Source organism: Arachis hypogaea, chromosome 12, assembly GCF_003086295.3.
Source record: "Arachis hypogaea cultivar Tifrunner chromosome 12, arahy.Tifrunner.gnm2.J5K5, whole genome shotgun sequence".
Lineage (NCBI taxonomy): Eukaryota > Viridiplantae > Streptophyta > Magnoliopsida > Fabales > Fabaceae > Arachis > Arachis hypogaea.
In genome coordinates, this window is record NC_092047.1 from 110,016,397 (window position 1) to 110,021,501 (window position 5,105).

Sequence of the window (5,105 nt, forward strand, 5' to 3'; positions counted from 1 at the left end):
CATCACTTATGTATTTTCAACGGTAGAGTTTCTACACACCATAGATTAAGGTGTGGAGCTCTGCTGTACCTCGAGTATTAATGCAACTACTGCTATTTTCCATTCAATTCAGCTTATTCTTGTTCTAAGATATTCATTCGAACACAAGAACTTGATGAATGTGATGATTATGTGACGCTCATCATCATTCTTACTTATGAACGCGTGCCTGACAACCACTTCCATTCTACATACAAACAAGGCTTGAATGTGTATCTCTTGGATTCCTTAACTAGAATCTTCGTGGTATAAGCTAGAATTATTGGCGGCCATTCTTGAGAATCCGGAAAGTCTAAACCTTGTCTGTGGTATTCCGAGTAGGATTCAGGGATTGAATGACTGTGACGAGCTTCAAACTCGCGAGTGCTGGGCGTAGTGACAGATGCAAAAGGATTACTGAATCCTATTCCAGCATGATCGAGAACCGACAGATGATTAGCCGTGCTGTGACAGAGCATTTGGACCATTTTCACTGAGAGGACAGGATGTAGCCATTGACAACGGTGATGCCCAACATACAGCTTGCCATGGAAAGGATTAAGAAGGATTTGATGAAGACAGTAGGAAAGCAGAGAGACAGAAGGGACAAAGCATCTCCATACGCTTATCTGAAACTCTCACCAATGAATTACATAAGTACCTCTATCCTATTATATTTTATTTTTATTTTAATTATCAATTCACCATAAACATTTGAATTCGTCTGACTGAGATTTACAAGATGACCATAGCTTGCTTCATACCGACAATCTCCGTGGGATCGACCCTTACTCACGTAAGGTTTATTATTTGGACGACCCAGTGCACTTGCTGGTTAGTTGTGCGAAGTTGTGACAAAGAATTAAGATTATAAACGCGCATATTGAGTTTTCAGCGCCGTTACCAAAGAATGAACGATCACGATTTCGTGCACCAGTAATCCCTCACTCTCTATACCTTATTCCCAGTTCTCTGCCTGGTTGACAGTTAGTTATTAAACCCACCCAGCCTACAGTTCACTTAGTTTATGATTGACTAGGTTCTTAAATATTTATTGCATAGGGAAGAGCTTGACCTTTCGTTGCAATTGTATTGTGTGATTAGAAGATCTATTTTATTAAGGTTAGTTGCTTGAATATTGTAAACTTGGGACTAGAAGCAGTTGTTTAGTTATTGTGCAAACAATTGATTCATAGAGACTTGGATACTTATAACTACATGTATTTCACCATGTTCTTTAGGGATGAAATGTCCAAATGTAATTTTGAGCAGATAAACTATTTTACCCTTCTGTCTGTTTGCTTGTCCTTCTTTCCTTGCAAAGGTTTGGTCCGAATTTAGTTCTTCATGTGTCTGATAATCCTGTATTTGATTCTTCCATACAGATATTTTATGAGAAAAGAGGACAATGGAAGGCTGCAATTCAATCACGGGAGTATATTCGATCCTTTCAGCGTTATTATAGCAACACGTACTTGGATGGTAATAAACACAAAGCAATTAACTTGTAAGAAACAGGGTCATCTGTTGTCATTAACCCATTTGGAAATTCTAAGCAATAATTTAAATAACCTTATTGTTAGGGAAAGTTAGATTTAGGAAATTATCCTTACTAAATTCTCTTTCTTCCTAAATTATTTCTACCCACTTACACTCGTCTATTTAATCGGAGATATGATTGAAATAAATTAATTAATATTACTTAGATTTCCTAAATAGAAAATTCTTTTTTAAAGAAAAATGGATTTTGCTAAGTGGCTAGAGAATTATTTCCAGTAGGAGGGATTACGTCCAGATAATTGTTTCCATAAAAAGTTATATATAGTTATATAGTTATATACTTATCCTAGTTGCATTATAGTGGAAGATTAAACTGTTTTGCTTGATTTTATATTTGGTTAGGTTCTTGGGCCATTTTCAGCCACAACAGGGAAAACCAGCACTCTGGGAGCTAGATTCAGATCAGTAGTGCACTGTTGGGAAACACGACCCTTCTTCAGTTGATAGCAATGTTAGGTATGATTACTAATATATACCAACCAAACTTTCGTTAGCCAATTTTGATCTTTTCTGCGTAATTTCATTTATACTTTCCTATTTAAATCAGCTTTCATTCTCAACTTATTCTCAAATTGAAATAGAAGTTAAGCATATGAAGTTATACATCAACCTTGCTGAATTTGTGATGCAAGGAATTCAGAATTCCTTTGTAGTGATACTTCAAATGCATACTAAGATAATCTTGTGTAGTTAATGGTAGTGTTAATATGAGTAGTGAATGCATCTCTTCTTTTTTTTTTCCCTATCACTCTTTATCAAAGTGTACTCTAGCTACATTCCTCTATGAAATTGCTACTAACAATACAGAATGACCACATTAAATGCTCAGTTTAATGTGTAACCAAAAGAAAAAAAGAAATAAAGAAAGAAAAGAGCTCAATTTGGTCATTTTACTTCAAACAACGTGTTTGCTCTAACTTATGATGTAATTAATGGACCATTTAGGCAGTATTTGTCTTAAAATTCATGTGGATGAAAAACAAGGGTGTACAAGATATATGCTTCTTGAATCTTATTAACTGATATTCTCCATGACTGACTTCCACCTTTGAAAAATTAACAATGCTATTCATTTATTTTGTTAGGTCGACTATTAGAAGATCGCTATCAGATGGCAGTATTCTCTACGAAACTGATACTACAATTAGGAGCATGGAACATATAAATTGTCAGCACTCTGGAAAAAGTGATCAGCATTTGTGGAAGTGATGTTTGTCGTTGCAGGTATGCTTAATTAATCTTGTGCATAGTGCAGCAAGCACACAAACTAAATTTTTGTACTTGGATATACTTATGTCCACTTTGTTGGCTAAATATAAGTTTCGTATTTTTCTAAAAGGAGAATCTTCTATCTAAAATGTAGTTCAAGGCCAGTTTGAATGAATTTCTCAGGGAACAAGCTTGCTTCAATGGGCATAAATTTTTACTATAATATTTTTTTCTCATGTTTTTAGGATTTTGTCCTAGTTTAGATTATATATGTGTTGATGTTGGCTTTGTTGCCATGATTCAAACTGATGGGAACTAATCATGTTATGGATGAGGTAAATACTTTTTTGCCTCAACTTCTACTCATTTATAAAAGTGGTTGACATGCATAAACTATTTGAAAAGTTGCAATCCTTTTAAATGAGAACAAACAAATTTTCAATTCTATTTTCTTCGTATGTTCATTCTGTTTCTTTAGTAATAAGAGTTGGTTCCTAATCCCTTCTTTTACATTGCTTTTTGTTTGGTTTCAGGCTGATAAGCTTTTGTCCCCAGAATTCCAACCTTCTATAGTTATTAATTTTGATTTTCCCAAGAATTCAGAAACTTATCTCCACAGGGTATACTGATATTTTCTCATTCCCTTCCTAATTTATTTGCCTTGACACTGATTTCCTGTTCTAACGGATCATATACAGATATACAGGTCAGTTGCTCAGGGAGGTTTGGGCATCTTGGTTTAGCAATTAACTTGATCACTTATTGGGACCGCTTTAATTTGTATGTAATTTACAGTCTGTTAAATTAATGCATTTCAACTGTATATGCTATAGATTTATTATGCATTCTGTCTTTTGTGCTGATATAGGATTGAACAAGAATTTGGAATTGAAATAAAGCAAATTCCACCACACATTGACCAGGTATGACAGGATGGAGTTTAATATCAACCTTTTAACTGGCAGATATTTTGCTGGGTTCAGTTTGGATTTCCCTTAATTTCATTTTCAGATGTGTTTGTTGCCAATATTAGTAACATGCTGGTTCCTGTTTGGCAGATATTTTGCTAACATTTGTTTTTGTTGCTAACATTAGTAACATCAGTTTGGGGGGAATGAGAAGAGTTTTCTATTTCTCTCAGGGACGGAGAGAACAGGTAAATCACAAAAATGCTTTACTATGTTTGGTTTTGAAAAAATCCCAAAAAAAAGTTATAAAATTTTCTAGTGGATCTTGAGCTCAGGTATTTGGTCAAAATTTGCAACTGCTTCACTTAAGTTTTTTTTTCAATTTGAGCTAGATGGTTTGATTTCTTTTGTTGCCCTTCTTTGTTTTTTGTTATTTCATTGTGCAATTTTTGATTTATAACTTGGTTATTATATTTTATTTGCTCTTTCTACAGTCGTTTGAGAAAAATTAAAAGTAAGTGTTGTTTGTAGTGAAAAATTTTTTTTCTTTTATCAAAATGTTAGAAAAATAAAAGGAAGTATCATTAACTTCATCACCCTCACTTGATAAGAATCCACTTGTTTTCTTGTTTGTTAATTAAGTATGAATTTGGTGACTATTTGATTAAGGAATACACAGTTGGTGGCTATTTAGTTAAGTATGAATTTGGTGACTACTTGATAAGAATCCACTTGTTTTCCTGTTGTTGTTATTGGTGGTGTTTTTTTAGGGATATTGAAAGATTGATAGAAGTTGAGGATAAATTGGTATTGGTGATTTTTATACATACTTATTTTTATTTTTGACATTAATAGAGAGATGCTTGAGCCTTTGCTATATATTGCTGTTGCAGTTGGCCTGCACTTGGACGTCTCATACCCTAATTTACTTCCAAAATAGGTATGTCACGTTGCTTTCCCTCCGTGATAGGCTACTATGGTTACTATCTATTTGCAACTTATTCCAAGATATTTCAGAAATTGTTATAAAATTATACAAAATGGTTGAACTCAGAATTTTATATGCATATCTTTAGAATTATCTCTCAGGAATAATGGTGGCGAATTGCATGTGATCAACTTATGCCATATTTCAATATGAAGATGTGACACACCCTTATTCCAAGTCTTATATATTTTTTTTATGATTCCTTCTTTAATATTTATCATGGCAAGATGCTTTATAATTTGCTTACCTTCTGTTTTTTCGTTATTCATATGATCATACTTGCATATTATTCGTGAAGTGTATTGTAGAGCTTTCCATTTGGTTCTTTTATCCGAGGAAGGCCTAGTACAAGCTTGGGGTGATTTAATGACATTTTTTAATTCCTTTCCTAAAAAGTTATTTTTGTTTGTTTGTAAATTTCA

At 33.6% G+C, this 5,105-nt stretch overlaps 1 long non-coding RNA gene across 1 annotated transcript; it reads left to right on the plus strand.

Annotated features, from left to right (window-relative positions):
- The first annotated feature begins 1,908 nt into the window (after positions 1–1,908).
- Positions 1,909–4,851, plus strand: LOC112729410 (uncharacterized). The gene is made up of 7 exons (XR_003166521.3): positions 1,909–2,034; positions 2,664–2,802; positions 3,321–3,407; positions 3,486–3,567; positions 3,656–3,710; positions 3,883–3,943; positions 4,589–4,851. It is a non-coding gene; the product is annotated as an uncharacterized lncRNA (long non-coding RNA).
- The last annotated feature ends 254 nt before the right edge of the window (positions 4,852–5,105 follow it).